Raw genomic sequence first — 12,695 nt, 5'->3', positions numbered from 1 at the left:
AGAAATGGGCAGTGTGAGAGCAAGCTACTCAATGCAAAAGACATCAGGAACTACATTAGCATCAGCAAAAGGAAAGATAGCAGTGACTCCTTTGTACCAGAAACTAAGGCCGGACATTTTCTTGGGGGAAGGAGGGAGGGATGACAGAGAAAAATCAGACATGCAGCCAGTGTGGATCTTAAATGCACTGCATTCACATGAGCATGGCCGGGGATGGTCCAAAACCTTCCATCACATCCTCAAGATCATATTCATACAAAGCTGAGACATTGACTCACAGTTTTCAGAAATATTTTCAGACAGGAAATTGGGGGGGGGGAGAGAGGAGGGGAGCCAACTCTGCTACAAGGCTTTCCCTCTCGCCTGGGAAGGAAGCATGGGACATAAATGCAAAAAGCTAAGGCAAGGAAAACTGCAGTTTCACACTGTAGAAGACAAAAAACAGGGGGGATCGTGCCTGTCTTGTGTGCATGAGAATTCTGGCGTACATCAAGGAGGAAAAACCAGTAGCAACAATAAAACCCTAAACATTTTCTCTACTGATTAGAAAGCACCTACTTCTCTTCGGGGAAGGATCCCAGGGAAAGCACGGGAAGGGAAAGACTGGAGTCTTGGAACCTCTGACCAAGCAAAACAGTCAAGGACTCCAATGTATTGTTCTTTTGCTGTGTGTTTGAACCAGCTCCTCAGTCTTTGGGGTGGGGGTGGGGAAGGGAGGAGAGTGAGATGATAGTCTCTAAACTTCCATCGCTCTATTTTCGCCAAAGCACTTCAAGGAAGAATGCAGGGGATCCTAAATCATCTCCAGCTGGAAGAAAACAGGGCTATATTTTTACACAGCCTCCTCTGAGGAAAGTTTGAAATGGGCTCTGTTCACATGCCCTGCTTTAAGCTGCATCACAAAATGCATTTCTGAGCACAGAACAATAAATGGCTCTGATTTCACAGTGCGTGAACTCAAATTGCTCCCTGCTGCCCTGGGTAAAACTGGCTGCTCCATTTCATTCCTGGCAAACCAAGTAGCAGCTCACCCATCCCCCCAGCCCCAACCCCAACTTTCTCCCGCCCCTCGGCCCAGGTCAGCTGCCTTCAACAAAAGTGCTTAAAAAGAGGCAATTAGTGGAGTTTAGATGGCAGCTGCTCCTCAGATGGCTGAAAAAAAGCATAAGTGATGCTCTGACATGCACCAACACTCTCTACGTTATTAACAGGCATGGCAGAAGTTTGTGGGCTTTGATCATTTTGACAGATAATATTGATGTTTATTTTCAATCCATTTTTTAGGTTTTTTCACAGTTGTCTAACATTATGGGAAGGGGTCACACACCAGGGGAGCAAGACAATAATGATACAATGGCAACAGACATTGCAAGTCAGAGAGTTAAAGCTCTATAACCATTAAAACAAAAATTAGCATGATCACATGTCAAAATATACAACTGAAACATCCCTAAATGCTCAAAAGTTCTCAAGTGGCATTTCTCTTACTTTTTGATTATTACTGCTGGACATACTTTTTCCTCGGTTTCTGTGTGTGCCGTGAAACTGATGTGTACCAACATTCACCATTACAAATCTAATCCTTCCAAGTGTAATTATTAAACACCTACTGGATGAGCAATGGCCATCTGCGGTGAAGGTTGTTTGGTAAAACCACTTCCAGACCTCACATCAGCTTCTTTTCCAGGTGGAAATTTTCACTTCCAAAACACCCTAGAATAATGGACTGCAGGCACTAAGGAGAGGAAAAAACAGGTTCACCCAAGTGCTCCCGTCACCTGGTATGATGCAGAGTGGCAAAGGCTAATCAGCAAGCAGGGGCACTGCAGTAGGCTGCAGGAAAGTCTGGCTGTGTATATGTGACACGTGCTCCCACTAGTTCTGTTCTGCGTTAAAGAGGAGCGCACTGTACTGCTGGCAAACCAATAAATAATTGGTCATTTTCACTGCTCCCCTGCCGGGAGCCGGGAGCTGAAACTGTTTGAAGGGTACATTCACAGATCATGGTCTCGATAAAAACTCACATGCCACTCTTCTAGGTCGACTCTGGTGGGAACCACCTAACACAAGGGAGACAGAGCAATTACCGATCCGGGAAACAGTGGGGCTGGTACAGGCCCTGCAATGCACAATGCTCGGAGCTGGCTATCAAAGAGAATAGCTGGAAGGAGCTGGTTATGTGCCAAGCACTCGTGGCACTGCCGTGTCTCAAAGGGACAGGCAGGATGGGCATTTGGCCGACCTGGGGGGTTTCTTACCCCTGGTGTGTGCATGGCAGGTATGGGGGACACTTGCCCAGGGCAAGACACACAGACTCCTGTTCCTCCCCTTCTCCCAGGAGAGCAAAGGGAAACTGCCTATGGGTAACTTAGTGCTGGCTGAGCCTGTGGGAGGGAGCAGTCTTCGTTTGCTGGGGAGGCTCCTTCTTAGCCCTATGGCCTCCCCCTGCCTTCCTGTGCCTTTGCCCTGCCCCTCAGCCCAGCAGGGGGACTCTCCACTGAGGAATGGGGCAGCTGTTTCCCACCCTCCCACAAGGTGGCTCCTCCAGCCCCCACCAAGTCTCGACCACTCTAAAAGAGCAGCCACCCGTGTTCTATGGGCAGGCCCAGCCTCTTCTGACCAGGGGTGTGGCGGCTGGGCATGCCTGCAGATAGCCACTCAGAGGGGGGTTCTCAGCAGAAACTCCACCAGTAAAGGGAGGGGTCAGTTATCCAGCCTGCCCTTTGCCTTCAAAATTAGGGGCAAACCAGTCAACAACCCAGCCCCAGTCATTCCAGATTGGCACCAGCTGTTTCCTTGGTCCGTCACACCCCTGACACACTTGCAAACAGCCTCCCATGCACTACTCGAGGTGCCACATTTCTAGTGGCGGGAGGCTGTTTGTTTATCCCTGTGTCTGCAGCAGCAGCACTGTCAGTGATAAACGCATAGCCATCGGAATGGAGGAAGCTCATTAATTTCTGCTAGAGAGTGGCAGGGGCTTTCACACACAGCTTTTTAATATTAAACCTAAATCATCACATTCAATTACTCTTATTACATCTTAGCAACAAAGTAACTTTAAAATCTATTTAGACTCAAGAGACCACAGTCCTTAGCATTGACATAGCAGAGTGCTTGACGGGCAATGACTCGGTCATCCTTACAAGTTCCTGAGAGGCAGGTAAGGAGGAGTTATTTCAGAGATGGAGAAACTGAGGCATAGAGGAATTAGAGACTTGTCCAGACAGCAAATTGGTGACAAATGGGATTAGAACTCAGCTTCCTGGATCCCAGCCCCATGGTCAATCCACTAGACCACAGCACCTTTCATTGCCCTCACGAAACCCTACAATGTGGTCTAAGTAAAATCTGTTCCTCAATATAACATCCCTGACTCTGAAAGAATTAATAGACTAAATCAGTTGTTTTCAACCTTTTTTCATTTGCAGACCCCTAAAAATTTTCAAATGAAGGTACAGACCCTTTTGGAAATCTTAAACATAGTCTGTGGACCCGCAGGGGTCCATGGACCACAGGTTGAAAACCACTGGACTAAGTCATTCCTATGGGAAGATCCTGGTAGCAAAGCCTCAGATTACATTGTGAGTAGTGGGACACTTTGCCATCAGAGGCAGTGATCCCATGTACACGATTGCATCCATCACTGGAGCGACAAACTTCTCTCTCTCAGTGGCAATTCTGCTCCTGAGGGAAGTCCTGTGTACCAAAAAGGTCCCCAATCTGAATAATTACTCCCTGCCCCAGGGAGCAACTGTTTGGTAGGAGTGCAAGCTCTCTTAACATTTATGACCAGCCTCGGATGGAAAGAACCCACCCACCAATCCAAAGCATCAGCACTTCCCTCAACTGAGGGACCTCGGATCCAGCTAAAAGGACCTGCCCTTCCTCCAGCATTGCACCACTGCAGCTCCCTCAGCCACAGCCATGCACTAGCCTCCGGGTGAGCTGATGCCATCTCCCTAAAGACATTGGTGGAAACAATCATACTCCGCTTTGCAGCTTTGTCGTTCCTTCACATGTCGGACTGACTAGCATGTGCTGACCACGCGCAGACCAACCTGCCTGAATTCCTTCAGAGCAGATGCTCCAAACAATACCTACCCTTGGAATAAAACATTGCACCAGACTTCTTTTGTTGTAGTTCCTGCAGGCCTGGGGCCAGGCTGGTCTCTCCCTGGTGTAAGTCAGGAGTAATTCTAATGAAATCCATGGGACTGCAACAGAGAGGGCATGCTGGGAGTGCAGCACCGGCTGTCTGGGGCTAGCAATGGCTACACGCCCTATTGTCAGGCACTCTCAAAGCACTAACTCCCCTATGTTATCTGGGAAGGGAAGAGTGCCTTCCCCTGATGCCACAGTCACCAGGGGGCGGGGGGGGGGGGGTATGACCAGATGTCCGGATTTTATAGGGACAGTCCCAATTTTGGGGTCTTTTTCTTATATAGACTCCTATTACCCTCCACCCCCTGTCCCTATTTTTCACACTTGCTGTCTGGGCACCCTGGCGGGGCAGGGGGTGGGGGGGGCGGTACCTCTGGAGATAAAGGAGTCTGTTCTAATTACCATCCCCAGACCTAGACATTGACATTAAAACAGGTGGGGCAGAGTGCGCTCTGGCAGCTGGAGAAGAGGGTTTGGTAGCTGGGAGGCACTTCGGAGGCGTCTCACTGGAGGGGGAGTGGTCAGGAAGGTTTGAGAGCTGGGATGGTGCTTGAGGCTTCAGCACAGTGGTGCTCAGGGCAGAGAGGGTTTGACAGGCAGGGGAAGGAGCAGGGGCACTTTGGGAATGTCACAGGTTAATCCTAGGGACAGAAGACCCTTGCACCACATTGACCGGGCCAGTTCCTCCTCCTGCTGCGTCAGGGTCCCACCGTGGGTTTCTGTCTCCAACTCCTACAAGAGCAATTCCCTGAAACGGCTCCAAAGCCCAGAGCAATCGCTAAGATCACAGGGACATGACAGGCTCCTACGCAACCAGCAGGCACCACCAGCAGCCGCTCCCTGACCATAAGTGGACTGACAGCAGCATGGCTTGGGGACCCAGCTTCCCAGCCCAGCTTCAGACATCTTCAAACATTCAATAATGCAGGCAGCTTGTTGGAACCTGCCTGAGCCAGTCCCCACATATCATACGATCTATTCCGAACTGCCTGGAATAACACTTGCAAGTGCCTCGAGCAGACTTTCATCTCTGCCCACACCAGCTCACAGAGCTGATAAAATTAAGTAATTGAAAATGTAATGTATCTTACTGCTGCAGTAACCTTTCCGAGGCCTGCCAAAAGTACCCAAGTCTCGGAGTGTGGAAAAGCAGCTGTGTCCAAAAACATTTGGAGAAAGGAAACCGTTCCCAGCACTAGCTTTTCCCTTTGCCCTAGTGCCGGTTCTCAAACCGCAACGCCTGTCTGAGCCATGGCAGAGTGAGGGGAGCAGCCAAGAAGCTTTGCCACGTGCCCCAGTACTTTCATCTGCTGAGCGGACTCTGCTGTACTCCTTTGTGACATCCAGGCCTGTGCTGATGGTAGGGATTGGGTTAAATATCTGTTTCACCATCATACTGGCTATTCCTCACTGTTGTTGCTCCTGCTAGCAACTACACTGCATTTCCTTCTGTTTGTTCAGAGAGTTGTGACCTTCTGACGTTTATTACAAACCACCCTTGACTCAGCATGTGTCACTTGCTGAGGTGGGAGGCTCCAATTAGGTTAGCCCACCTGCTTTATTTTTAAGAAGCCAGTGCTTATAAACAGAATTCAGCAGTCCATACGGAGAGCAGTGTTTACTATCACAAGTAATCTTATTCAGATCAGTGGCAATACAAGAGTTGCAGAAATGAGCCCTAACTAAGTACATTCTCCTCTGACCTGGGGCGAAGGAAGAGGGATTGCAGGCCAAAATGGGTTTGTCTGCCTTTCTAAAAACATTAGCAAAGGATATGCAAGCAAGGATTATAAAAGGAAAGGTTCCTGTAACTTTCTTTATGGAGTCACTGGTGCGGCTGGTTAGTAAGAATAACACCTGCTGCAGCTACAATGGCTAGGATATTCCCAAGAGAATTGCGTCCTTCTGCTTTACAGCATCAGTTCCCAAACTACAGGTCGCGATCCTAAGTGGGGACAATCCCAGGTGTGTGGAGGACACCATTTTGTAAAATCACAGTGTGATCTTGCACATAGGGTCCATGCAAGGTCATGCTGTATGAAGGATGCCATTCTGTCCAGGTCATGAGAAACAATGCATCTGAGATTCAGGTCACGCGTGGAAAAGTTTGGGAATCTCTGCTTTTTGTCACAATTACTCACCATCTGAGTTAGTCCACCACAACAGCATTGCACGGGTAGATGCACTGTAGAGATTTTACACCTTCCTTCAAGCACTAGGAGACAAAAAACTGGACTACACGAACCATTGCTTTGTTCTCATACCGCCATTCTTACGGTAATCTCCTTTGCCCAGCACTTCAATATCTATTAGATCTGGGATAACTGAAAGAGCCATTGAAATGGGTCTAAAGCAAACAGAGAAACGACATGGACTGGGAAGCTAGTCCAGATGCACCTGGGTGAATCAGTTGGCTCTGCTTTCAAAGTGCTTTTATTCTTCTCTCTTTGATGTTCACTTTGATGTCTGTGACTGATGCAGTGGATAGAACAGCTGATTTGATTAAAATCTGCTTTGTTTACAGTAATTAACTCCCTAAATATAAAACCTATACAATATTAACAAGGCATGAGGTAGCAGCAAGTGTCATAATGCACGGGCTCGGCATGAGGGTCCGAGAGATCAGCTATTCCAAACCACAGCACAAATCACCCTCTGGGGAAACTACAGGAAAGCAGCTGCTGGATAGGGCTACAGTTACAGGAATCAGTGTTTCAGTAAAGTTCAACATAAAAGCAAATATTTTTTGCTATGGAAACACTTGGGTGGGATGACTTTCCATGTTGTTATATAATCCATTGGTACAGACGTTGCCTTCCCAGCATATCTACCCAGGGCCTCTGCTTGTCAAAATTTTGGTGTTACAAGCAGCTTCAGATTGGTCTCCATTGATATTTAAGCAGCAATTCTGCTGAAAGGTCATTCCATGCAGCAGCCGATAGTCTCCCACCCACTCAGCAGAGGGGTTCAGGTATCAGACATCAGCTATTGCCAGCATTCTTTCTGCTTCATCAAAATCTCATCTAAGGTGCTAATTCAGTAAGAAATTGGTAAACATTTAGCATCTAAGGGGGCAATTTTAAATGTAGATCAAATTCTGCAAGCCTCATTCTGGTGCCAGGGTTCCTCTAACTCTCCAGCATAGGGGCGGGCGAAGTGGGGCCAGTACCCATCTTTAACATCAGGACGTGGCCTGCAGAGCTCCTTTTGGTCAGGATGGAGCATTACATGCTGGGAGCTGCAGCCTTTGAGCTACAACTCTATGCTGAAGACAAAAGCAGCCACGTACCACAATCCAGAACTCCACACTTGGTGTGTGAGCCACACTTTCCATCACTAAACTCAGAGGTGGGTTGGTGAGCAGAGTGCAGGTGAGGGAGTCAAAGGAATTTGCTCAACAGGAAGACGAGCAGCACCGCGCACAGAAGCAGATTAGAGATCCTTTTACAGATAACCCAACACAGGCCGCTGAGGGTGGGGCTCCTAAGAGCAGTGCTGGCCATAAGTAAAGCCCATTCCCAATATGGCTGAGAAAATCCTCAGCATCTCTGCCCCAGAGCTCTCACCAGCCTGAGCAAGGTGGAAAATAACCACGGTTTTCATCCTAGCAGCCACTCCCACAATACACCATCATTACCTATTTTGCTGCCCCAGCCCCCTGCCGATTGTCCCCTGCACTGTCAAGCCAATTGATTTCATGAGACCACATGGGAAAGAGATATTCTGAGATGGTGTCATTAATAAGTGGCTATTTTAACCCAATTAAGGAGCAGTCCCAGGCAAGCACAGTCCTGGAAGGTAACTTCAATACTCCTCTTGGAGGCTTTGCAAAATCAAAGAGAAGCGAATGGTTCCTCCTGGGATCAGTAGGTGCCATAGCAGTCCAGAGAGCGCTTGCCAGGGCAGTCAATGATCAGATTTTCATTTACTGCAACAAACATGTTCTGGTTCTGACTTCATAGGTCCACCTTAAATCCCTGATGCAAGGACCCACTGTGGCCTGCCAGAACCCTTCACCTCTGAAGCAACAAGCCTCTTCCTATGGAGCTCATTATCAGCAAGTTGGTATGAACAAAGCTCTCTCCTTAGTCCCTTCTTTTGTAATCTTTTTTCTCCTAATAGAATAGGCAGATTCTGCTCTGCCAAGCATGTCATACGTATCAGTACATGGATACTTCCTGTTCAACAGAGTGCCGGTCTATTAGAGCCAGGACAAAGAAGCTGTGGCAGGATAAAAACTACACTGATGGCAAGTTGTTGATGGTGAGAAACAAAAGCAGCTGTAAAAAGAAAAGGAGTACTTGTGGCACCTTAGAGACTAACAAATTTATTTGAGCATAAGCTTTCGTGAGCTACAGCTCACTTCATAGGATGCATGCAAAAGAAGGACAAATAAAGAAGGACAAAGACAGCAGAAGAGTCATTGAACGCAACATTGACACTATATAGATTGCAGAGCAGGTATGAGAGCGGAGCACCAACTCCACTATAGGTAAGATTGAGCATCACTATCTGTTTAAAGGGAGACTCTTCTCCATACTCTAAAACCTGCATGCTTACTCGGATTATCTCGAAATTTGTAATGCCTCACTGTGTAGCATGAGCAATCCAAATCTGCGGTCTTTAGTAGGGTTGCCAACCCTCCCAGATTGGCCAGGAGTCTCCTGGAATCGGCATCAATCTCCCGGTGGCTATTGAAAGCCACCTGGGAGATTTTAATAGGCCTCTAAAAGTCCAGTCAGTGGTACAGCGAGGGCCCAGGGCTAAGGCAGGCTCCCAACCTGCCCTGGCTCCACGCAGCTCCCAGAACTGACCGGCACATCCCTCTGGCTCCTAGGCAAAGGGGCGGCCAGGGCTTCTCTGCGTGCTGATGGGATAACATGATTTTGGCAATTAATTGATCTTTAAATATTCATGGTGAATAGGCCTGATGGGATGTTAGATGGGGTGGGATCTGAGTTACTACAGAGAATTCTTTCATGGGTATCTGGCTGGTGAATCTTGCCCATATGCTTAGGGTTCAGCTAATCACCATATTTGGGGTCGGGAAGGAATTTTCCTCCAGGGCAGATTGGAAGAGGCCCTGGGGGGTTTTCGCCTTCCTCTGTAGCATGGGGCACGGGTCACTTGCTGGAGGATTCTCTGCACCTTGAAGTCTTTAAACCATGATTTGGGGACTTCAGTAGTTCAGACATAGGTGAGAGGTTTATTGCAGGAGTGGGTGGGTGAGATTCTGTGGCCTGCATTGTGCAGGAGGTCAGACTAGATGATCATAATGGTCCCTTCTGACCTTAATATCTATGAATCTATGCTGTCCCTGCTCTGTGTGCAGGACTCCGCAGCTTCTGTTGGCCAGGAACCACGGCCAATGGGAGCTGCGGGGGGCGGTGCCTGCAGGCAGGGACAGCATGTCGAGCCACCTGTGTGCCCCTGAGCCTAGGAGCCAGACATGCTGGTTGCTTCTGGAAGGTGCCCGAGGTAAGCGCCGCCCGGCCAGAGCCCACATTCTGCATAACTCCTGCACCCCAACCCCCTGCCCCAGTTCAGAACCTCCTCCTGCACCCAAACTCCCTCCCAGAGCCTGCACTCCCTCCTGCATCCCAACCTCCTGCCCCGGCCCGAAGCCCCCTCTCATACTCCAAACCCCTCGGCTCCATCCCCCAGCCCAGAGCCCGCACCCCGCTCCTGCACCCCAACCTCTTGCCCCAGCCGGGTGAAAGTGAGTGAGGGTGGGGGAGAGCGAGCAACAGAGGGAGGGGGAATGGAGTAAGTGGGGGCAGGGCCTCAGAGAAGGGGTAGGGCAAGGGTGTTTGGGTTTGTGTGATTAGACAGTTGGCAACCCTAGTCATTAGAGCAAGGAGTTCCCAAGATACACCCACCTTAAAAACATCATTTTGCAAAATCTTCTCCCTCTTCTCCTAATGGTGGTTTGCCCACACTAAAGCCGTAAGCTCTGGCTCTGATCCTCCCCAAACCAATCTCAGTCTTGCAGGATTTATCTCCACTACTGCATGGCATCCCTTGGGGTTACCGTGAGTACTGCTTAGCTCACTTAGCAGCTAGTGACCAGCGAGGAGTGAACTGCCCACTCATGTATCCAATCCATGCAACTCCCAAAACGTAGTTACAGCTCAACATGGTACCTTTATGCTCAAAACTGATGGCTGCCGTTTCTATGCGTTTGTTAGGAATTTGCCACACCAGATCAGACCACTGATCCTTACAGTCCGCTAGCCTGTCTCTGACAGTGACTCAGAGACAGAGGCTTCACAAGAAAGTGCAAGAAACCCCGTATTAGCCGATTTTGGAAGAATCTCCACAAACACATTTCTTCATAATTCCATCTGATTAGGCAGTTAATTTTTGCCCTGAAACATGAAGGTATTCCACATTTAAAAAAAAAAATCCTACCTAACATAGCTGTGGATAATCTCTTTACCCCATAAAAATCTAATCCTCCTAAGCACTTGGCCTCAATGCTATCCTGTGGTAATGAGTTCCACAGGTTAATTATGCCTTTTGCATATTGAGCAGTAGTTTTATTGACCAGTGTACATTGACATCAAGGTCCCTTGCGTAAGTGGTTACAGTTAATTTAGAAACCACCAAGGTGCATGAATAGATCACATTCTCCCTTCCCATAGACATTGTCTTGCATTTGCCAGCGCTTAATTTCACCTCTATTAGTTCCTTCTCCAATTCCTCAGTCTCCTCTAGAACTGACTAGGCAAAATAATCGTGTGTTTTCTGCAAGTTTTGCAGCTCACTAGTCAACTCTGTTTGCAGATAATTAAAGGCAGGGCTGGTAGCAACACCTGTTAAGGTTACCGGACACTTCCAAATTTAAGACCTTTTTCAGCTGCTTGTAACTTTTACCATTGGGGGGCAAATTTTCCATGCCTCAAGCTGATTTTTTTTATTATTTTTTTTTTATTTAAACCAAAACAGTTCATCTATTTCTAAGAACACGTCTCAGGAAAAATATGTTTTGCTTGTGTTAAAAAAATTGGTGCTCTTTTCCCTGAGAAGCTCAAACACCACTATACTCTGAAGCAGGCAGGATACAATCCAGTTCTCCAGGGCAACGTTCAATTGCCCTACCCATGAGAATGTCCTTTCTCTTCCTGTAGTCCCTGGGATTGTTTAATCTGCGGATGAGAAGAATGAGGGGGGAATCTGATAGCTGCTTTCAACTACCTGAACGGGGGTTCCAAAGAGGATGGATCTAGACTGTTCTCAGTGGTAGCTGATGACAGAACAAGGAGTAATGGTCTCAAGTTACAGTGGGGGAGGTTTAGGTTGGATATTAGGAAAAACTTTTTCCACTAGGAGGGTGGTGAAACACTGGACTGCGTTACCTAGGGAGGTGGTGGAATCTCCTTCCTTAGATATTTTTAAGGTCAGGCTTGACAAAGCCCTGGCTGGGATGATTTAGTTGGGGATTGGTCCTGCTTTGAGCAGGAGGTTGGACTAGATGACCTCCTGAGGTCCCTTCCAACCCTGATATTCTATGATTCCCTTGCCTTATTCTCCAAGCACATTCCAGCTTCTGCAACAAATGAAGCGCAGATCCTACAGAGAACAGTCCCCTTCACTGCCCATCCCTGATGCATCCCCAGAGTAGATCCATCCTGTGCACTGAATGAGGTAGGGGGTAGGTGGAAAAAACAGTATGTGATCATGTAATTAAAGAATGCATCCGATGAAGTGAGCTGTAGCTCACGAAAGCTTATGCTCAAACAAATTTGTTAGTCTCTAAGGTGCCACAAGTCCTCTTTTTCTTTTTGCGGATACAGACTAACACGGCTGCTACTCTGAAACCTGTAATTAAAGACTGTCACAATGCACACACACAAGAAGGCCAAATTAAATTTGGACAGGCAACCTTAATTCTGGCATTTCCTAACTTTGGCATGCTTGGCTTTGCACCTTAGTAATGTTCTTTTCATATTGTGTGAGTTAGTAACTGAAATAAACAAAATCCACCAGGCTCAGAACGGAAACCTGGAACGTGAAAAACCTTTGGCAATGTTGAAATTTGTGTGTGCGCGCGTCCATGTGTATTTGTGCATGCATACATGTGCACACAATCTTGCTCTTGTTTTGACTCTTAGGGCTTGTCTACAACTACCGCTTAAGTTGATGTAAGTTATGTCACTTGGAGTACGAAAAAGCCACCCCCCTGAGTGACGTAAGTTACATAGATTTAAAGCAGTATCTACAGCACGCTATGTCGGCAGCTTCTGCCTCTCGTTGAGGTGGAGTCATTACGCCTATGGGAGAGCTCTCTCCTGTCAGCATACCTGTGCCGATGTAGCACAGTAATGTAGATTAGCCCTAAATTAATTTCTAATTCATGACAAAAAACTTTAATCCCATGGCTACCTAGTTTCCTTAATAACTCGTGGACTTTGACAAAGGATTTTAAAAGTCCAAATAAATTATCTCAGCCAGTTCTCCACTGTCATTTTGTTGAAATGCTCACAGAATCCTTGTAGACTAGACAGGCCTAGTTTTCCTATACAGAAATG

At 47.6% G+C, this 12,695-nt stretch overlaps 1 protein-coding gene across 4 annotated transcripts in view; it reads right to left on the bottom strand.

Annotated features, from left to right (window-relative positions):
- MID2 (midline 2) overlaps window positions 1-12,695 on the bottom strand; it is a 336,918-nt gene that overhangs the window by 279,324 nt on the left and 44,899 nt on the right. Inside the window, exon 2 of one of the 4 annotated variants that reach the window (XM_074964322.1) lies at window positions 1,611-1,735. The exons of the other annotated variants lie outside the window; for them this stretch is intronic. The gene's annotated coding sequence lies outside the window, so the exon portion shown is untranslated. The remainder of the gene's footprint in view (window positions 1-1,610; window positions 1,736-12,695) is intronic. 4 annotated transcript variants of the gene reach the window in all.

The sequence above is a fragment of the Natator depressus genome, chromosome 9, assembly GCF_965152275.1.
Source record: "Natator depressus isolate rNatDep1 chromosome 9, rNatDep2.hap1, whole genome shotgun sequence".
Taxonomy (NCBI): domain Eukaryota; kingdom Metazoa; phylum Chordata; order Testudines; family Cheloniidae; genus Natator; species Natator depressus.
This window is presented reverse-complemented; position numbering and strand designations above follow the sequence as displayed.